This window comes from Prunus dulcis, unplaced genomic scaffold (assembly GCF_902201215.1).
Source record: "Prunus dulcis unplaced genomic scaffold, ALMONDv2, whole genome shotgun sequence".
Taxonomy (NCBI): domain Eukaryota; kingdom Viridiplantae; phylum Streptophyta; class Magnoliopsida; order Rosales; family Rosaceae; genus Prunus; species Prunus dulcis.
The window spans coordinates 1-23,477 of NW_023010313.1; the positions used below are offsets into that span (position 1 = coordinate 1).

The 23,477-nt window shown below is 36.6% G+C and overlaps 1 long non-coding RNA gene across 1 annotated transcript; it reads left to right on the plus strand.

Moving 5' to 3' along the window:
• The first annotated feature begins 12,797 nt into the window (after positions 1–12,797).
• Positions 12,798–14,735, plus strand: LOC117613430. The gene is made up of 5 exons (XR_004583731.1): positions 12,798–12,855; positions 13,637–13,780; positions 14,037–14,141; positions 14,273–14,359; positions 14,531–14,735. It is a non-coding gene; the product is annotated as an uncharacterized LOC117613430 (long non-coding RNA).
• The last annotated feature ends 8,742 nt before the right edge of the window (positions 14,736–23,477 follow it).

Genomic DNA, 23,477 nt, shown 5'->3' on the forward strand with positions numbered 1-23,477 from the left:
GCTTTGGTAAGATTTTGTCAAGGTGTTGAAACTCTGTACACTAGGGACTACCTGCGTAGACCTACTCCCCGGAATGATTGGTAGCATCGACTGCATGCACTGGCAATGGAAGAATTGCCCAACTGTCTGGCAAGGTGATTATGGAAATAGAAAAGGCCAAAAAAATATCATCCTTGAAGCGGTTGCTGGCTTCGACATATGGGTTTGGCATGCCTTCTTCGGAGTTGCAGGATCACAAAATGACCTCAACGTGCTGGGCCAATACCCCATATTCAACGATGTATTGAGAGGCCAGGGCCCCAATGTCACCTATCAAGTCAACAATACTGTATACCAGACGGGATACTATCTAGCTGACGGCATCTACCCGAGGTGGACCACTTTTGTCAAATCCATTCCCAATCCCCGATCCCAGAAGCAAAAATTATTTGCTACCTATCAAGAGGGATACAGGAAAGATGTCGAAAGGTTTTTTGGCATCCTTCAAGCTCGGTGGTTGATTATTCGAGGTGCGGCCCGTATGTTTGATGAGGAGATCCTCAGAAACATTATGATGACTTGCATCATCCTCCATAATATGATTGTGGAGGATGAGTACGATTATGATGCTTTAGAGGTCTACGAACCGGATCCAATGAACACGGCATTGACACGGATATATGGAAGGCCAATGGGGCAAAATGGAGAACCGTTTGAGCTGGAACCGTTGGTGAGGGATGGTCATTTGATGACCCGAATGATAGATCGATATACAGAGATGCAATCTGCGTATATTCATGAAATGCGTCAAGTTCACTTGATGGAGCATCTATGGGCAGTGAAAGGCAATGAAGATGAATGATTGAGCATAGATGCTTTGGTTATGTTTTATTTAGTTTTGGTTAGGTTGTGTTGTATTTTTATTTATTATGGTTTGGTTATGGTTGGTTATTATTATTGTGCTTTGTTTGTACTTTTTTTTATTTTTATTCTGTTTTGTTTGAAGTATGGAATATGTTGAATAAAAAGGTAATTTATTGAATGCTTTGTTTATTAAATAAAGAAATCTAATACAAGTCATTAAAAAAGTAATCTAATACATGAATTACAACAACTTTAATAGAAAACATGAAAAATACAAATACATAAAAGGTATGCTAACTAATTTAATGGTTTCCATCATTTAACCAATCCGTGTTGCTAGGCCCATCATCCCAAAAAAGTCTTCTTCTCATAACATCCCTTCGTTCTAGCTTCCAAAATTGTTTTGTTTCAGGGGACATATGACTTGTATCCATCGCCATGGTTTCCCGATCCGTCTTGTCCATATCTTTTTTTGCGCAAATACTCCCTTTCTCGTGCATACTCAGCTTGAAGGGCCAACTCGTTATCTTGGCGTTTTTGCTCCATTTCTATTCTTATGCCGTTTTGCCTTGCAATTTCCTCCAAAAATTGTGAATTTTGATTGCTTGAATTACCCTTCTTCTTTGCCTTCGCAGCCTTTCGGCCAATGGGCCTCGGCTCCTTTTCGACGGGTGAGTCTTGACTCATAGGAGAATCGAGAGGTGAATCCGATGTCATTGAATCACGGAGTGGCGTCTCGTTTAACACAACCTCCGGACCCGCCGGAATAATTATGAAGCGTTTGCAATATTTCACCACCTCCCAACATTCATGATGAGTGAAACTTTTTTTGCCACCCCCGGTTGCACCGAACCACATTTGTGCTTGAATCATCTATTTAACAAAAAAATGAAAATGCAATAAATATTTAACAAAAAAATGGAAATGGAATAAATATTTAACATATTGAAAATGCAAGCAATATTAACAAAATATTGAAAATGCATGAAATATTAACAACATATTGAAAATGCAAGCAATATTAACAAAATATTGAAAATGCAAGCAATATTAACAAAATATTGAAAATGCAAGAAATATTAACAAAATATTTAAATTGCAAGAAATATTAACAAAATATTGAAAATGCAAGCAATATTAACAAAATATATATATTATGAGATTAAACTTAATAAAACAAAAATTATAAAATACTTACCTCGTTAGTACGATTTTGCCCACTTCTATAGTTGTCTATCGCTTTTGCTAGGGCATTTCTCCATTTACCCAACTCTTTATTCAGAATTTTCCACCTACTGGATAATGCCATCTCCGTACGAGTAGACCCCGGAATTTTTTCACAAAATTCGGCATGAATTTTTTTCCACATATGAAAAAATTTCATTTCATTGCCGGACACGGGACAATGACAAATTTGGAGCCAAGCCTCACACAAGGAAACATCTTCTATTGTGCTCCAAACCCCTCTGGTTTCGATAGAAGAAGCCATAAAAATATGAAATCAAAATGCTAGATGAAAAAAAGGAAATGTTGAGTAAAAAGAGTGAATAATAGTAGAAGTATAATGAAATGTAAGAGTATTGGTGTTGAAAGTGAAGGGTATTTATAGGTATTTATAGAAAAAAAAAAAATATCAGAATTTTTTAGAATTTTTAAAAAAAATTTACGATTTTTTTTTCATATTTTTTTTGCCCAAAAAAGCCTCAGCCGTTGGATTAATTTGGAGAAGCAGATCAGAAGGCTGGGGAGGCGACACGTGGCACACAACCGTTGGAGCTGATGTCAGCGCGCGCTGGTTCAAATTTTTTTACCGTTGCACGCGCCAACGGTAAAAAAATTTGAAACGCGCTCGCTGACGTCAGCGTGACGCGAGGCTGACGTCAGCAACACGCGAGTTGGACCTCGGGCTGGTCTCGCCTTCGGGCTGGCCCGAGTTGGTGGTTCCCACAACACCCCCGGGCCTGGGCTGCACTCTGGAGCGACTTTTTTTTTTTTTCCTGCCCTCGCCTTGGGCTGTCCTGCATTGCTGGAGCTGCTCTTAGTGTTTGGTTGTATTGTGTGGTGAGGCCAGGATTTCATGTGTGTGGGGTCTCTTATAAATTATAAAGAATTATAAATACGAACTCACAATACATACGAAAAGTAGTATATATATATATATTATATATGTCAAGAATTATATTGTTTATTAATTGCAATCATAATTACCATTGACAAAAGGATAATATATTATGAGGGAGAAAAATTACAAGAGATAGACAAAGAATAGCGATTTAGCAAAGAGGAATACTAGCAATCTTCTCTCTAACCTTCTTTTTTGGACTTTCTCCTTTTTCTTTATGACAAGTGTCATTTTTCTTACACTTAAAACAATACCATTAATGCATCACACAATTTAGTTTTTGTTTTCCAAATTTACCCTTTTAAAATATATTGGCTTTTATATTTCCTTCAATTTATTCAAATTTTGTTATAACTTCTTTAGCATATTGTTAAAAAAAAATAAATAATAAAAAAACATAAGAAAAATCGTCATATTTTTAAAAAATAAAAATAAAGTTTGTTTCATGACTGTTGCCATTTTTATTTTGTTTTTAACAAAACACGCGTTCTCTTTGGAAAAATTAAAAATTAAAAAAAAATCAGTTTTTATTTTCTTATTTAATTTTTAACAAGGTGGTAAGAAAGTTATAAATAAATAAATAAAAATAGCTTGTTATTAAAAAAAATTATACATTTAATAAAGGTAAACTTGGAAAACAAAAACTAGTTTGTGTGATGCATTAATGACATTATTTTTAGTGTAAGGAAAGTGTCACTTGTCGTGAGAAGAAGGGAGAATGTCCAAAAGAGAAGGTTGCTAGCACTCCTCTTTAGCAAATATCTTTAAAGTTTTTCCCCCCATTAAACCCAATAGAAATAAAAAATCAAAATTTCACAAACTAAAAAAAACCTTAGGTCCCCTCATGTATTCATATCATACATGAAAAAATATTTTATGTAAAAATATTGACTAAGTATGAAAAATTATTTTTCGGAATAATCATTTTCTCAAGATAATTTTTGGCGGCTTTTATTCCTTACACATCAAATAAGAAAACTTGATTTTATGGGATTTTAATATGAAGTATATATTGACTTAATGAGCTATCATTTTGAGCACAAATCGTATTTTGCACTAAAACCGATTTGTCATATTTTGATTTGGTTAGAATTTGATTTTCTAGTATTTTTATTTGAATCCAAATAGGGGGTACTTCTTTATTTACATTGTAAACTTAAGTAAATGAACCAATATATATAATAAATGAAAGTAAAAGGACAAAGATATTTACTTAAATGTTGAAAATGGAAATAATGTAATCTATACACCTGGAGTGCACCACTACCAGCTAAGCAAAGGGGCAATTTGAAGCACATCGTTGTACCTTAATAGATTAGCCACAACACATGTGGGTACATATCAAAACGTAAAGTATTTGAAATAATATATATATAGAAATACATAACAGTATATTACTTTTAAAATTTTAGAAAATTGAGTGGTATATATATAGGGTGAATTACTCAAATAGTCCTCAAACTTATACCCGATTTACATTTTGGTCATTCAATTAAATTATTCGTTCAAATGGTTCATCAACTCTTTATTATTCGTCAAATTGGTCTTATCGTAACATTTTCTGTCAAATAAAATCATGTAAGGAGCACATGCTATATTGTTAAGGGTAAGTTGGACTTTTGATAGGTTAATAAATAAGAATAAGTTTTTTAGAATAAAAAAAAACCTACAGTGCCATCTCTCCTCCCATTCCCCTTTGTCTCCCCATTCCCTCTCCCTTCTTCCCCTTATCTCCCCTCTGCCTTCTATACTCCAATTCCCCTTTGTCTCCTCATTCCCTCTCTCCTTCTATACTCTCTGTGCTCTCCCATTTTGTTCTGTTCTAGAGAAGGGCTTCATCCTCACCGTTTCTATCTTTTTGGTTTTTTTTTTAAAAATCGACTCTGTCTCTTGGGGAGAAAACTTGGGCGTGGACTTGGATTCTGCGAATTTAGTGTCGTCTACATCCGTAGAAGGCAAGATCAAAAAAGCTTCGAACAATGCAATTCGGTGTCCAGTCCCAAGACCAAGAAATCCCGTCGAATCTTATATTAGCTTGTGTGGTTGTGGAAGAAATGTAGAATTAAATTTCATATTTTGGTGTCATTCTTGGATGCAATGACTGCCTGGAGAAAATGAAAAATGGGTGTTTCTTGATTTATATTGAACGACGTAGATGAGGCTATCGTTAATCACGTGTCCACTAGAAACCAACAAATAACAAATAGAAATTCTTTTTTTTCTAAAACCATTTTTGGGGAGGCAATTACAGGTTTTTCAGTAGGGGTGGGCATCGGGACTGAAACACCGAACCGAACCGGTGAAAAAAAACTTGTTGACCAAAAAAGTCAACAAATTGGATCGAAATCGGACCGAACTGGTTCCAATCAATTTCGGTTCTGGTTTTACACTGCACCACACCGGACCGGACCGGTCATATATATATGTTATTTTATTTACAAAATTTTAAAATCTAATGCTATATTTTAAATTTATAATCACTATTTGTCCAAGTTCAACTTCAAAAAATTTCTAAATGTATGAATTAGATTATCTGTTAATTTTTAATCCAAAAAAATATGTTATTTTATTATAATTTTTTTTTAAAATATTTTTAAAAAATTAAATTAATAATTCGGTTCAAAACTGGACAGGAACTGATCAAAACTGAACCGGCTAGTTTTTGAAATTTTTTTTGCCTAAATCGGACAGAATCAGACTGGTTAAATAGTACAGGTTCCGGTTCCGATTTGGGGTGAGAACCGCACCGCGCCCATTCCTATTTTCCAGTTTCGTGAGATTCACCAATAAGTATTTAAGTTAAGTATTATTTATATACTTTTAATATTGGCTGTTGAATTACATTTAAGATACTAACAACACATTTAATGAATGCAATCTAATTGCTAAGATTAAAAGTATGCAATCAATCATTAACATAAAATACTTATTGAAGAATCTCCTTACAAGTTTTTCCCTATAAAAAGCAGCAGTGCACAAATAAAAATGACATGTAACTAGGAGTTATCATTAACACGGTGGCTGACCGTATGGCATGCTTTGGCCGGAACATTAGCATAGTTATCACTTGGTTCGAGGAACCACCAGATTTTATTATTGATCTTTTATTTGAGGATGGTAACTAGGAGTTTTCTGGGGTTGCTCAGAGGGGGACGGGGGGGCACTCTACCGAAGGTAAGGCTCCTGCTTCCGCTTGCGGTTGAGCGGGTACGGCTAATTTGTTGGCCCGACATTCGAACCCATTGGTGTAGAGACACTCGCCTAATCCCTGATGACAGTGCCCGATTTTTGTACTTGTTACTCTCCTTATCAATAAATACTATCGCCTTCATTTAAAAAAAAGAAAAGATATGTTGATATTTTTTTAATTTTCGAATAGACTTCAAATTAATATAATTGAACCAAACAAATTCATCAAGTGACCTTGTTCCGATCATTTTCCTTCTTAACAATTAAGCAAGTATTTTACAGTGTCTTACACTTTACCAAAATGGAAATTCATATTGTAAAACGAACTATAATTTTAAAAAAACTTGTTATCACTAAAGATTGATAAATTTTGAGAGAAGGGGATGACATCAAATTTGAAGTGTTTAGGGATTAAAAATATTTTTTTTTTTTGGGTGAAATGATTGATTTGGACGTTTGATGATATCAACTAACTCTTAGTCTAGAGGTACTTTATTTTATGAGGTCCAAAATTCGAATATTCTGAAAGCTTTCTTCATGGAAGCCATAGATGAACCTGATCAAACTTCTCAGACTAGAAGTATTAAGAGAGAGAGAGAGAGAGAGAGTAAGCGAAACAGAATAGAGTTCTCAAACAGATTTTCTCATCTTACTTGTTTACAAAGTTTACAATTAGACTTATATATCTCTTCTAGCTAACTAACTAGTGAATTAAGTTAAGAACAAATTAACAACAATAACAACCAGCCAACTCATTAGCCAGCTCATCCTAACTAACAGACACTTGGCCATCCTAACAGACACGTGCATCATGAGTTACATTCATTCTGGTGGTTTGGGTTGTAGACTAACATCCCCCCTCAAGCTAATGCTTGGGGGACTAAGCATTGGGTTGTTTCGCAGATAAGAAAACTGAGAAGTATGCAGCCCTTTAGTGAATATATCAGCCAGTTGATTACTACTAGGAATATGAGAAACCAGCATATCACCCCTAGTAACACACTCACGGATAAAGTGGAAGTCGATCTCAATGTGCTTAGTGCGTGCATGAAACACAGGATTGCTAGCAAGGGCTAAAGCCAAAATATTGTCACACCAAAGAACAGGGGGACGATCAAGAAAGATATGAAGATCACGTAGAAGTTGGCGAAGCCATGATAACTCAGCGGAAGTGATAGCAAGAGCCCAGTATTCTGCTTCAGTCGAGGAACGAGAGACAGTGTTCTGCTTCTTAGCACACCAAGAGATAGGATTATTGCCGAGAAAAACAACATACCCTGTTGTGGACCGACGGTCATTGACATCACATGCCCAGTCTGCATCGGAATAGGCTTGCAGATGAACATCACCAGAGGTGAAATGAATGCCGTGAGTCAGAGTACCAGCCAAATAGCGCAGCACACGTTTGACAGCAGCAAAATGTGTATCTGTAGGAGTATGCATAAACTGGCAAAGAGTGTTCACGGCAAAAGCAATATCAGGCCTGCTAAAGGTAAGATATTGAAGCCCTCCCACTAGACTTCTATAGAGTGTAGGATCTGAGAGAAGGGTGCCATCAAACTTGAGTAACTTTGCTGTAGGTAAACAAGGTGTAGAACAAGGCTTGCATTGAGTCATACCAGCTTTAAGAAGAAGATCAGTTGCATATTTGGATTGATTAACATGAATGCCTGTGGAAGTATACTGAACTTGGAGTCCCAGAAAATAGGTTAATTGGCCGAGATCCTTCATATCAAATTCACGATTGAGAGCTGTAATGGTCTGCTGAATCAAGACACTATTATTCCCAGTCAAGATGATATCATTGACATATAAGAGGAGAACAAGAAGATCAGTCCCAGACACGCGAACAAACAGAGATGTATCAGCCAAGGATTGAATAAAACCAAGGGTGAGCAAATGAGTAGTGAAACGCTCATTCCAAGCTCGATGAGCTTGTTTCAACCCATAAAGAGACTTCAATAAGCGGCACACATGATTTGGATGAGTAGAATCTTCAAAACCCGGGGGCTGTTGCATATATACTTCCTCATGAAGTTCACCATGAAGAAAAGCATTCTTCACGTCAAGTTGTTTAATGGACCAATGATATTGAGCAGCTAAAGCAAGGATCAATCGAACTGTAGAGTGCTTGACAACAGGGCTGAATGTTTCATCATAATCAAGACCAGCCTCTTGATGAAACCCTTTGGCAACCAACCGAGCCTTGTGCCGAGAAATGGAACCTTCAGTATTTTTCTTAAGTTTGAACACCCATTTACAACCAACAATGTTCATGAAGGGTTGATAAGGAACAAGAGTCCAAGTATGCTGCTTTTCAAGAGCCTGAAACTCATCAACCATAGCATGATTCCATTCTGAAACCTTGGCAGCCTGATAATAAGTATGTGGTTCATGGAAAGGAGAAGGACCACTTGTGGTCTTGGGAGCCAAGAAACCATGGCGAGACTTGATAATACCAGACTTGGAGCGAGTCTGCATAGGATGTGAGTTAAAAGGTGGAGCAGGAAGGTCCACAATCAGATCTAGGGAAGGGGACTGATCCAAGGCATGCGCAGGAGAAGAAGATAAAGTGACTGACAGAGTGGAAGACTCTGTTGGTACCTGATCCTGTAGTGGCAGTAGCTGATCCTGTACAAACTCAGTAGAAGAATCAATAACATCAACAGAATAGACAACTTTCCTTGCATTAGATACTGGACTTGCTAATTGGGTAGTAGAAGAAGGAGCCTCTGGTAAACCATCAAGTCTAAGAGTGCATGCAGAATGTAGAGAAGATCTAGGAGAAAGGGAAGGGCGTAGTGGTGTGAATTCTAGTGGTTTGGTACTGTCTGGTGAAAAGGAAGAACTCCTAAAAGGAAAACAAGTCTCATCAAAAATAATATGGCGAGAGATGTAAATGCGATCAGTTTTGGGGACTAGACAAAGATAACCTTTATAATCCAAAGTATACCCCAAAAAGACACATTATTCAGACCTAGGTTGCACTTTAGATTGAGTATAGGGTCGTAATAAAGGGTAGCATGCACATCCAAACACCTTCAAAAGAGTAATATTGGGTTTTTTGTGGAACAGCTTAGAAATAGGAGATTGTATACCTAAAGACTTGCATGGCATCCTTTTAATGAGATAGTTAGCTGTGGATAAAGCATAAAAAAGATATTTGGAAGGAAGAGCAGCAGTAGTGAGAAGTGTAACAGCAGTTTCAACTAAGTGGCGATGTTTCCTTTCAGCCCTTCCATTTTGCTCAGGGGTGTAAGGACAAGACTTATGGTCTAAAATTCCATTGGAACCAAGATAGGTCTGAAAATCTTTACTAACATATTCACCCCTACCATCAGATTGGAAAGTCTTAATGGAAGTAGCAAACTGATTCTCAATATAGGCAAGAAAATGAACAAAAGTAGGGAAACAATCAGATTTCTTCATTAATGGAAATAACCAACAGAATTTGGTACACTCATCAAGAAAAATTACATAGTACCTATGACCATGCAAAGAGGAATAGGGAGTAGGACTCCAGACATCCGAGTGTATCACTTCAAAAGGGATTTGAGACATAACATATGAAGATGGAAATGGTTGTTTACACATCTTGCCTTGTAAACAAAAGCTACACATATGTGGCAAACTAGGAGAAATGGGAATATGAGCTTTGGCTAACATAGAACTAGTAATATCATGAGAAGGATGACCTAATCTATAGTGCCACAGAGTATGGCACACTTTGTGACCATGAAAAGCAGCCAGGCTAGGAAAAAGAGAAGGTGTCCTTGTTGGAAGTGGATAAAGACCATTATCGCACTGTCCTTGATACAGAATTCGCCCCTATAGATCCTGGATTTGGAACCACAATGCATTATATAAAATCTGGCAGTGATTATCAAGACAAAACCGATGAACTGATAACAGATTAGTGGCAAGATTAGGAACATGCAAGACCTCAGGTAGATGAAAAACTTGATGACCAGAGACAAGAGAGGAACTACCAACATTAGCAATCCTAAGTCCAGTACCATTACCTATAGTAACATTATCCATGGAAGTGGAAGGAGTGATGTTGGAGAGCAGCTGAAGATCGGATCTCATATGGTTTGTAGCACCACTGCCTGTCAGCCATATGTTGGGATTTGAGAATGAGCCACTAGTAGTTGCAGTAAGAGCTGTAAGTGCTGGAGATGGAGGAGTGCCTTGATATGAGAAATTGGTGCGATGTGGGCAATTAGGAGCTGTGTGACCAAACTGGAGACAGATTTGACATGTTTCAGTAGCTAAAGAAGATGCAGTAGTTGAAACTGGTGGAGCCGTGGGTGAAGGTAACAAAACACCAGGGCTGGAGTTCGGAGAGACAAAATACTGAGGAGAAGAACCTGAGTTGCCCCATGGATGCCATGGACTAATGTTGTTGAAACCAGCATTGTTATTCCACGAACCAGATCCTTGGTTCCATTGACCATAGGAATTTCCAGACTGACGACCGTGATTCCACTGATTGGCAGAATATTCCAGTTAGGACCATTATTACCACCATTCCAGTTAGGACCATTATTATTCCAAGCATTGCCTCGGCCACCATTATTCCATGATCTGCCCCGAGACCAAGAGCCACGACCACGATAATTCGGGCTTCGATTCCAGTTAGATTGCCAATTTGGATTAGCACCTCCACGATCAACCAAACCAGAGTGAAAATTATCACCATGAGCAACAGGTGGTGATGAGGATACGGTGCCCTTCTGAGCAACCATAGCAGTCATGATCGAAGAATTAAAGGACTTAGCAGCAGCATCCAAATCACATTCTTCTTCGATCAGTAAATCACGCTGCTCTGGAAGAGTAACTCGAACTGGTCGAGCACGAATATGAGATTTGAAGGGATTGTATTCCACAGGCAAGCCTTTGAGAATAAGCAAAATCATATCCTGATCGGAAATAGAATGACCAGCAGTTGACAATTGCTGTCGAGCTGCACGAACCTTCTTCCAATAGACCTCCACAGAATCAGTTCCTTTCTACATTCCATGCAAATTATTCTTAAGATGCATGATCTTAAGCTCAGAGATCAAAGAATAACGATCTCGCAGTGTATTCCAGGCCTCCGTAGCAGACTTACAATTCATCATCTCAGAGAAGGCATCATCTGAGAGACTTGCAGCAATTAAGTTCAAAATAGCAGTATCCATAGCTTCCCAGTCTAGATAATCATCTCCATCAGGATCAGTAGGCACCGTAACCGTGCCATCAAGAAAATCAGAAAGTCGATAAACTTTGAGAAATTTCGCAACCTGATAGCTCCATTGCATGTAATTTGTATCATCCAGTTTCAAAGTAATATAATTGGAGGCATTATGAAGCAAATCAATCGATGTAACAGAGCTTTTCCCCATTTTCAACAGAAGCTAGGGTTTAGGCACACAATCAACCAGTGCAGAAATTTTGAAATTCAGACTGTGTTCAGAGAGAAACGAAGCAAGAGAGTGTATTGGCAGACCAATTCGAACAGGCAAGAATCGAAAAATGGAGACGAAGAAAAATGACAAAGATATGAAGAAATTGAGAAGAAAGTAGAACCTCAAAAAGACGAGCGAGAGAGATACGAGCTAAGACGTGAGCAGCGGAATAGAGAAATTAGTCACGATATGCAGAGGTAATGCTCTGATACCATGAAAGCTTTCTTCATGGAAGCCATGGATGAACCTGATCAAGCTTCTCAGACTAGAAGTATTAAGAGAGAGCGAGAGAGAGTAAGCGAAACAGAATAGAGTTCTCAAACAGATTTTCTCATCTTACTTGTTTACAGAGTTTACAATTAGACTTATATATCTCTTCTAGCTAACTAACTAGTGAATTAAGTTAAGAACATATTAACAACAATAACAACCAGCCAGCTCATTAGCCAGCTCATCCTAACTAACAGACACGTGCATCATGAGTTACATTCATTCTGGTGGTTTGGGTTGTAGACTAACATCTTCCACTTCCATTGAATTTTTTATAATAAAAAAAAAAGTAGCGATAACTAATAGGTAAATAGCTTAAAATACCACCAATTTTATAATTTTTTGTCAAAATACCACCCTTCCTCAAAATTTTTAAAACTACCACCTATAAATATATCTTTATTGTAAACTGATTGCACCCATATCACTTTTTCAGAAATTGAGTTCTCGCTCAAACTCTCTTGGCTCTGTCTCTCTCTTTAGCCTAGCTCTCTCTCTCTCCGACATAGTCATCTTCCTCCCTCAGCCATCCAAGCTTAACTCCACAGTTCACATCCACGAGGTACTGTTCACGTTCCTTTTCTTAGAAATTTGGGGTTTTTGTGAATTTGGTTTATGATGTATGGATTTGTATGAAATTGGTTTAGGGGTTTCTTCCAAATTGGTTTGATAGGAAGGTGATGTTGTTGCTGTCGCTGACAGACTATTTTTCCTGGGTTGTGGTTGGTGGGTGTTACTGCGAATGCTTACAAGGTTGCTGATTCTCCTTCTAAGGTCTCTCTTTCTCTCTATTTCTTCAAATTCTAAGGGTTTTTTTTTTTTTTTTTTTGGGGTTACTTTTTTTGATTTATTTTGCTAATTGTAATTGGGCCTTTGTTGCAGAGGTGGATTTCTTTTGTGCCCAAAAGATTGTGACTTTGTTGAAAGTTCGTAAATGGAAAAGGCAGCTGCCCCCTGCGGCTTGGAATGCTCAATTCGGAGGTATTATGCCTTGAATTTTTACAAAAGAAGAATTGGAACTACCCTATAGAAGGCAAAACAAAAATATATAAGAGGAAAAAAGGAGAAAATTTATCTAATTTCCCTTTTTTTAGTTGTATTTTTTTTTTCTCGGTCCTTTTTTTGGGGGGGGGGGGTTCAGGATGCAGGGTCGATCTAGTTGGTTTACATTGATGTAGTTCCAATATGTAAAGATGGAGTTTATATATATATGTACATGATATAGAGTCAATTTCAGACCTTGTTAATGGTATTAGCCTGTTAGGCTTGTGGGAGATTCATTTTGTTTTCTTTCATTTTCTATAAATGATTCTGATTATTTACAACGTTGGACAGACTTCCCTACATCATTTTTGTTGTTGGTGGGGGGGGAGGGGGGGAGGAGACACCCTGTTTCGTTACAGGGTTTATTGACTGCATTCTTCCTTGTTCTGGAAGACCTCCTCAGTTCCATTGAGCCGACAAACCTTATGAAGTTGAATGTGAAGTGTTACCTTGCATCTACATGTTTCATCTTTTAACTTTATTTTCATGTTTCACACTGATGCTTGTAGTTATTTCTAGTTTTGCATACAGATTAGCAAATAGGTTATGCATTTACTGTTTAGTCATCTAATGATTTGATATCTAATATTTAGGCATGTGGGAATTTATAGATGTACCGATTATGCATACATATAGGTTTTGTGCTTGTATTAGGAAGTTAGATTCTTGTGGTTCCTCTTCAATGGCATGAATTTAAATTGTTGTGCTTCATGATTAGGGTCTGAAGAACAACCATGTAGTAAGAAAGTTGGAGAAACGTCAACAGATTTGCACCCTTGACCAACATATTGAAGAGTAATTTGGTGGTGGTCGTCTATTGGCTTGTATCTCATCACGACCTAGATAGTGGCTGTGCTGATGGGTATGTGACTTTATTTGCCTATGTCTGTTTCTAGTCAGCCGATATGTCATTGGCATATTAGTGTAGTTACCATATTGCAAGGGCTGAAATCTGGATGATAACAGCTTCTTTTTATTGTTGTTTTAAAGTGAGGTATGTATGGATCTTATGAAATTTTTACAGAAATATATTGGAGGGCAAATAATTTTATTTTAGTTTTTTTATTCCCAAATGATACCCAAAACATGTAAGCTTCACACTATGTTAATTTCTGCAGGATGGGAAAACATTGGACAATGAGTTGGAGGTTGTTAAGGGAAAGAAGCTAGACAGGGGCTACATATCCCCTTATTTCATCACCAACCAGAACAATCAGAAATGTGTAAGTTTTAGTTTGACTCAGTGATAACTATGTCTTGAAACTGTTAGAGGGCTGCTTGTTAAAGTTAGCAGCACCTCAAGTCCCTTTTTGATTGATGCTGATTATCTTCAAACTTGTGTATGTGCTGATAGGAATTGGAAAATCCTCTAATCATAATCCATGAGAAGAAAATCTCAAGTATTAATGCTGTGGTTAAAGTATTGGAGTTGGTTTTGCAGGTTAGCATTTCTCTGGTTAGGTTCACTAGTTTCTTCGTTTTTACTATGAATTGGTTGACAAACTTTTGCTCCTTTTCAGAAGCAAAGGTCTTTGCATTTTGTTATATATTTCAGAACCAAAGTTATAAAAGAAAATGGTTTTCCTCTTTGTTAATTGAGAATCATCTGCAGTTATGATTTCAGATCTGTAGATAACCTGTTGTTGCTGATATTGCTACACGGGAGGAGAATAGAACAGCTTGGAAAATGTGCAAGAAGGGAGAGCTAACTCATACAACGAAGAACAAATTGATGAAGTTAAGATCAAATTAGTAGAATTTGTGAGCTCTCCATTATTTATAATTATAGGTAGAAAGTATGTATGTAATAGAGCAAAGATTGACTATGTAATAACAATTGAATTGTCAAGTTTTATGAAAGAAATAATTTTTGCTTCTCGGGAGAGTATTGTTAGGGTTCGGTGGCGATTTATTTTTCATGTCTAAATTGTAGTATGTAATGGATGTGTGTGTATTGTATGTAGATTGACTTAATATTGCTGTCCTATTGCATGCGTATTGTACGAATATTGCCTTTGTATTGCACACATATTGTATGCATATTGCCACCCCATTGCATGTACATTGTGATGTTATTGCTGTTGTATTGCCGTTATATTGCCCTAATATTGCCTCTCTAGTGTATGTATATTGGCCTAATATTGCCATTATATTGTATGTATATTGACTATGACTCATCAATGGGTTTACGGTTTAGGCCCTACTTCATTCAAAAAAAAGACGACGACGAGAAAGAAACAACGTGCCTTTCAAAAACAGGCAGTCAGGTGCATTATAATTGCATCGTAAGACATTGTAAGAAATTATTTTAAAAAATAATAACAACTAAAAAATAATTTACCAAAAAAGGAAGGTATGAATAAATATGCAAATGCTTCGTCATGGGTTGAAGAAAAGGATGATTACATTTGGTGGTTTGATTATGTTTGGTGATACGATATGTTGTTCGTCTAAATCTTCATATATGTAATTGTTATGTTAATACTTGACACAAATTCATCTCATAATCATCCAATTATTAAAGCTAAGTAAATGAAATGAAACAAAAGAAGAAGTCCAAAATAAACAGAAACAACAATTTCTAGCACCCATTTATCGCTTCTGTATTACCACTATATCACCAACGTATCACCAGCTTAGCGTTGATGACCATTAGTTCAAACATTATGTGATCTAATAGGGATAACTAATTTTTGGAACAACTAATGAATCTTCAAAAAGATAAAGAACAACTAGTAAACTAATGTATGCAGTTTAACTTTGCACGGGTCATAGTGCTCAACATGATATTTGGCAACCATCTCTACACTTGGTGTATATTGCAGGCTTCTATGCATTCCAAACCTTCATTCTTCTGTGATAAAACTGTTAAATTACCAAGATTTCTAACACATGGAAGTAAACAAACGAATCTGCACATTTATTTGTACATACACACTGCGTATTGCACATCTGCGCATCTATTAATCACCACACCAATGTTTCAAAGATTGATTCAGAGGGCAAAATGATTGATTACATATTTCAAATTAGTCATCTGCTCATACGAACTTGGCCCTAAAACTGTACTAATGGTAAATATACTGACATAATAGCTATTAATGAAAAATTCTAAACAAACGAGGGACTTATTTTTCTAATATTGTAGTGGAAGCATGTTAAGTGATTTTCCACATTTGTTCATGGGGGTAAAGTATATCTTACCCCTTTCTAAACATTATGAGGTTTCAAATTTCAATAACAACAGAATGCTAAGCAGAAAAGTAGAATTGCTACATAAATTATTTAGAAGGAACAAAGTCAAAACTAATTTGACAAATCTTAAGAAAGCTGTATGCTTCACTAATTCAACTAACACATTCCCAGTGCAGGAAATGAAATATACCTATATCACATAAATTGCAAAGAAAACCACAGAGACTAAATGTTAACAATGGATACAAAAATGAGTAGAATTCAGTGGAAACGAACACATCGTTTCAAACAAGTAAACTGTTATATGTCCATAAAGAGCAACTATGTTTATATATGGAGGTGTACGAAATAGTTCAACTTCAAAATGGAAACAGTTTATGTGCCATGTAAGGCAATGAACATATAACAAGGTGAGTCTTCAACAAATTAAAAGTAGACAATTATTTTCAAACAATCTGACAGCTGCTCGAGAAAACTGAGGGAGTTAAGGCATGAGATGCAAACAGATAAACACCGTTAAGCACTCGGACGAACCCATGCTATAATACAAGCCAACAGACAACCACCACCAAATTGCCCTTCAATATGTTGGTCAATGGTGCAAATCTGTTGATGCTTCTCCAACTTTCTTACTACATGGTTGTTCTTCAGACCCTAATCATGAAGCACAACAATTTAAATTCATGCCATTGAAGAGGAACCACAAGAATCTAACTTCCTAATACAAGCGCAAAACCTATATGTATGCATAATCGGTACATCTATAAATTCCCACATGCCTAAATATTAGATATCAAATCATTAGATGACTAAACAGTAAATGCATAACCTATTTGCTAATCTGTATGCAAAACTAGAAATAACTACAAGCATCAGTGTGAAACATGAAAATAAAGTTAAAAGATGAAACATGTAGATGCAAGGTAACACTTCACATTCAACTTCATAAGGTTTGTCGGCTCAATGGAACTGAGGAGGTCTTCCAGAACAAGGAAGAATGCAGTCAATAAACCCTGTAACGAAATAGGGTGTCCCCGCCCCCCCTCCTCCCTACCCCCCACCAACAACAACAAAAATCATGTAGGGAAGTCTGTCCAACGTTGTAAATAATCAGAATCATTTATAGAAAATGAAAGAAAACAAAATGAATCTCCCACAAGCCTAACAGGCTAACACCATTAACAAGGTCTAAAATTGACTCTATATCATGTACATATATATATATATAAACTCCATCTTTACATATTGGAACTACATCAATGTAAACCAACTAGATCGACCCTGCATCCTGAACACCACCCCCCACCCCCCCAAAAAAAGGACCGAGAAAAAAAAAATACAACTAAAAAAAGGGAAATTAGATAAATTTTCTCCTTTTTTCCTCTTATATATTTTTGTTTTGCCTTCTATAGGGTAGTTCCAATTCTTCTTTTGTAAAAATTCAAGGCATAATACCTCCGAATTGAGCATTCCAAGCCGCAGGGGGCAGCTGCCTTTTCCATTTACGAACTTTCAACAAAGTCACAATCTTTTGGGCACAAAAGAAATCCACCTCTGCAACAAAGGCCCAATTACAATTAGCAAAAGAAATCAAAAAAAAGTAACCCCAAAAAAAAAAAAAAAAAACCCTTAGAATTTGAAGAAATAGAGAGAAAGAGAGACCTTAGAAGGAGAATCAGCAACCTTGTAAGCATTCGCAGTAACACCCACCAACCACAACCCAGGAAAAATAGTCTGTCAGCGGCAGCAACAACATCACCTTCCTATCAAACCAATTTGGAAGAAACCCCTAAACCAATTTCATACAAATCCATACATCATAAACCAAATTCACAAAACCCCCAAATTTCTAAGAAAAGGAACGTGAACAGTACCTCGTGGATGTGAACTGTGGAGTTAAGCTTGGATGGCTGAGGGAGGAAGATGACTATGTCGGAGAGAGAGAGAGAGAGAGCCAGGCTAAAGAGAGAGACAGAGCCAAGAGAGTTTGAGCGAGAACCCAATTTCTGAAAAAGTGATATGGGTGCAATCAGTTTACAATAAAAATGTATTTATAAGTGGTAGTTTTAAAAATTTTGGGGAAGGGTGGTATTTTGACAAAAAATTATAAAATTGGTGGTATTTTAAGCTATTTCCCTAACTAATAAGAAATAAAACCAAACTAAATTAATCCGATTCAAAATTACACTGTTTTAGTATGAAAACCAAACCAACCTGTTCTAATGGTTTTGGTTTGACTATGGTGTTTTGCCCACGCCAACAGAAAATTGCAAATTATCCAACAAGCTTTATTTTCGTAAAAGCATGGAAACCGTTCCTTTTGTGTCACCTCAAAGGAAAAGAAAAGAAAAATCATTACTTTTAAATCAAATATAGACGTTATAATTCGATTTAGGAAGTTTTCAAATATGCCAAATAAAATAATTTAGTTCAAAATTACGCAAAAATCCACCAAAGATGTTGAAAATGAAATACCAGTAGAAATCCGAATGGAATTGAAGAGGGTAAAATTGAGGAAGTTGTTCGCTAGTTGACTGTTAGTAGCATTAATGAGGTTGGCTGCTCTAGGTGGCTGTTAGTAGCATTAATGAGGTTGGCTTGACCATAGGAGGCTGTGAGGCTGCTGCTGCTGCAGTCTCCAGGAAATTTTCAACATCAAAGCTTGGGCACGGCTGTTCCCTAGCTGCTAGATAGTCCTGTTTTCAATACTAATAATTTTCTCATCGCTTGATATAACCTCCTCCTCATCGGGTGATCTGATCAGATGCAGTTGTGGATTTCTGGAAGCGGCACCCAAACATAACGTGCAGAATTTTTTTGAATTTAAATGCAGACTCATTGCTGCAATAATTCACTAGAATATCCGGAGTATATGGACTGAGTAATTTGGATAGTCAGATTAGGTACGTTTGTTTCACACAGTAGAAAGTTTTGTTAAGATTTCAGAAAGACAATAAAGTGACCAAGTGACCCAATTATATAAAGTCATGACCAAGGTCTAAAATATCGGTGATATCGGAAATATCGGTAGTCCAAAAACACGGAAATTTCGATGAAAATATCGGGATATTATCGATATCGATAAAAATTGAATAAAAACCACGGAAATTGTAAGAAAAACTTTGAAATTTTTATTGAAACTTTGGAGGATGCTTATTTAGTCAATTATCTATTAGTTTATCACAAAAAATTGGAAGGAAATGCATTGCATGATGGATTTAACTAATTTAAGTTGATTATATAGCGAGCTAACAAACACTGTGAGTGTAGAAAATATGTAGTAATTAATGAAAGAAGATTAAACACACCACAATCATTTATATATAATGATTTACTACAATATTTTACATTTTATACATTGCATGGTAAGATACATAAATGACTTAGTACCACATAGAGTTCCTATGAGGTTCAAAACTTTCCCTATCTTCATCATCTCTATGTGTAGAGTAAGTGTATTGTGAAGAGTAGTCATCGAATGATAAATCCCCAAAATAATTTTGCATGTAATTGTTAACATGCCACCCATATGGATCCGAGATTGGTTGACGCTGTCCATGAGCAAAATCATTTGAAGATTGAGTCTCAGATTCTTTCCATGAGCTGCTCGATTCCTTCCCAAGAGGAATGGGATATGAAGGGTAGGGAAATGGTTGGTTATGAGTATAATCATAGTTACTACTTCCCACTCCAACAGAGTCTGAAGTTATAGATAACGAATCATCTTCTTGACTTGACAAAATAGCCTTGCCTCTTTCTCTACGAGTATAGTCCTTCCCTATGGCACCAATTCCTGGTCCTGCCCGCCTACTCCCATGGTCCTCATCTTGTGTTGCATGCGTGAAGTTTGCCTCACTAGTGAAGGGGCTCATAAATTCCGGAGGCGGTCCAACATAGTTTCCATATCCACCACTACCTCCAGCTCCACTATATCCTTCATCATTCCCACCTCCAGTGGTAGGCGAGTCTCCTGATCTTGTACTAGAGCTATCATTAGTATCGGCAGGATCTTGTGGTTGAGTAGGATTGGAAGAAGGAGGAATTCCTTTATTTCTTGGTCTTGGGCGCAAAAGTTCTTCCAAAGAGGCAGCGCTGCTAGATCCCACCTCCTCCTCTAATACTCTTTCTACATTTATCCCTTCATTACGTGCTTCTTCAGCAACTCTTGGAGCTGGGTTGCCTTCATCATCATCTAAATGAAGAGGTCTTATCCATTGATAAAGTTGGTTACCTTCTGTATCATCATCTTCAGCAGCAATATCAAACACATCTAGTGGGTCACCACGGTCGACATGATCTATTTCTGCTTCCTTATCTCGAATTTGAAGCTTCATGTTGTAGTAGCAATAAACTAATTTTTCCAACCTACTATGAGCCAACCTATTTCTTTGCTTTGTGTGAATGAGTGCAAATGTACTCCAATTTCTTTCACAAGCAGACGAGGAAGTTGTTTGTGATAATACTTTGATTGCTAACTTTCTCACAGTTGGTGCATCAGTCCCATACATGATCCACCATTCAGCTGTAATGAAAAATAATTTGATAAGTCTAATAACTCCAACAAATTCTATTATAAACTGATAGTGAAATATGTTTACACTCACTAGGAGACATTTTTGTTCGAGCAGCAACTGATGTTGGTTCTCCAAAAGTTCTTCTTGCATCTTTAAACCATGTTAGCTGAATTCAATAAATCGTGTTAGTGTAATCCAACAATGTAATTATTATAATTTAAGTAATTGTGTACCTCATTTCCAAATTGGCCAACTGCTGGTGATGCAGGGTCTAATTTAGAATATACTTTGTGTACAGCACGTATAAGGGTACCATCATCTCCAACACCGGGTCTGTATTGGTATCGAGGATTCAAATAATATGCTGGTCAAAGAAACATATACTATAATAAGAAAAATAATACTTATTCAACTAAAGAAATGAATTGCAAATTATGACATAATTTATACCTGCTGCATGCAAATCGTGATATAATGTTTTATACCATCGGTCATCAATTATCTTTATGACCCACCTTGCACCATGTTTTTTTTCCAATTCCTCCTTCACTACACGCATTAACTCATATATTGCCCCCATAGTAGGATACACCTCTGTGTCAACGATCCGTAAAACTTTGTAAAGAGGTTCAAACACTTGGCACACATGTTCTGATTGAGTCCAAAAAGAATGATCAAGCACTATACTTTCCACCATACGACCTGCATTTGAGCGGCTGAAATTGTGGTTGGCCCAATCTTCGCTAGTGAATAGTTGCTTTAACCCTGATTTCTTTTTAAGTAGGCTGTCTAATGCAATATAGTTTGTGGCGAATCGAGTGGTAGCTGGACGAATAATTTCTCCTTTGCAAAATTCACGCATCTTTGCCAACAACCAACCGTGATTGTAAATATAATTTGTGATCGTTCTAGCTCTTTTTATGACATTGGAAATATTCTCTCTCTTCCCCATTGCCTCAAACATGAGATCAATACAATGTGCTGCACATGATGTCCAAAATACATTATGATGCTTCATTAACTTTTTTCCGGCTTTGACAAATGCAGAACCGTTGTCGGTCACGACTTGGACAACATTATGCTCTCCCACCTCCATGATCACATCCCTCAATAGTTTGTAAATATACTTGTAGTTCTTTATATGGTCTGAAGCATCAACAGACTTCAAAAAAATTGTCTTTCCCTTTGAGTATACCATGAAGTTTATGATAGACAATCTGGTCGGGCCAGTCCATCCGTCACACATGATTGTGCAACCATTAGTTTCCCACTTTGACCTCAACTTGTTGACATACTCGCTAATGTCTTTATACTCCATTTCCAAATATTTGTTTCTTACCTCATAGGGAGTAGGAGGTTGTACTCCAACACTGGCCTGTTGACATCCCAATACCATATTTTTGAAATGATGTGATGATCCCTTCTCAGCAGGGACATTGTCATAGATAAAGAACTTGCTAATTAGACGCCCCATTCCCTCCTTCACATTACCTCCAGCAAAATAACTCCAAACACTCTTTTGGCGTGCTTTGGATGATTTATATAAACTTGGGGCCATTGGTGGTGTTGGTTGTGATTCCCTAACACTTGCTCCCCATCTCATTTGTGGACCACCACTTGTCCCAGAAACTTGTGCTCTATTTGGAAGTTTGTGGAGGTGTTCTCTTTCCCATGCTGACTGTTTGGAGGCACGTAATGCTTGTTTAAAATTGCGTCGCTCTTCAGGTCCCATGTCATCATCATATTCATCCTCATCGTCATCATCATCACTGTCAACTGCTTGGCCAATGACTTCTCCTCGTAGTCCAGCTCGAATATTTTCTATTCCATGTGTTTTCTTTTCCTGGTGTTGTTTATTTTTTAACAATGTGGTGATGAATGCCTTCACTTCTGGGGGAACACTATCGCATCGTTGGACATTATTTCCTGGATCTAATCCACTAAGATGATACTTAAGTCGTGTCACTCCACCACTCTTCATTACCCGACCACAATATTTGCAAATTGAGCCATTTTTGTTTCCGTCTATTGGGTCTCCATGTTCCCAAGCTGGATCACGTTTAACAACTCCACTAGACATCTTAAACGTACCTATATTTATTTGTCATAGAAATTATGTAATTATTTTTGGCCAAAAAATATAATAGTGACGGTTATATAAGAGAACCTAAATAATAAAGTTATTATACGGAAGAATTAAATAGGAAGCAAGGAAAATGATTGTAGGAATTTAAGTAATTACGAAAATAATATTGAATAATAAAACCTAATAATGAATAATAATCCAATTCAGTAATAAAATAATAAATAACATTAAACAGATTAAAATTATCCTAGAGAATAATTATACAACATTACTTAATTACTTCAAAGAATTAACATGCAAGTATTATTTGGTTCTCATATCACATGCACCAGTTCACACAAATTTTTTGTTGTTTTATAAATTACAATAACATATATATAAGTTTGTAAACTTACCTTAAATATGAAACTCTTTGTGTAAAGGCCAAATAGAATATGCATGAACCAACAAGAAAACAATAATGAAACAAGTGTAACAAAATGTGATGGAAGCATATAAAGTCTTTAATAATGAATTTAGAGACAATAAATACACATGTAAGTGACCAAATAAAGAATAGAAAAATTAAAAACCACATGTCATTGACTAAGTAAGTAATTGACACAATTTAAAATATAATACCACCCTTAAATTTGGAATAGATAATAATAAACATGCAAATTAAATAACAATAATGAATGAGAATAACTTACTATGAACTTGTGAGGAAATTGAGGTTGATAGATGTTGAGAAAAATATGAGCATTATGTTTTGTTTTGGAGAG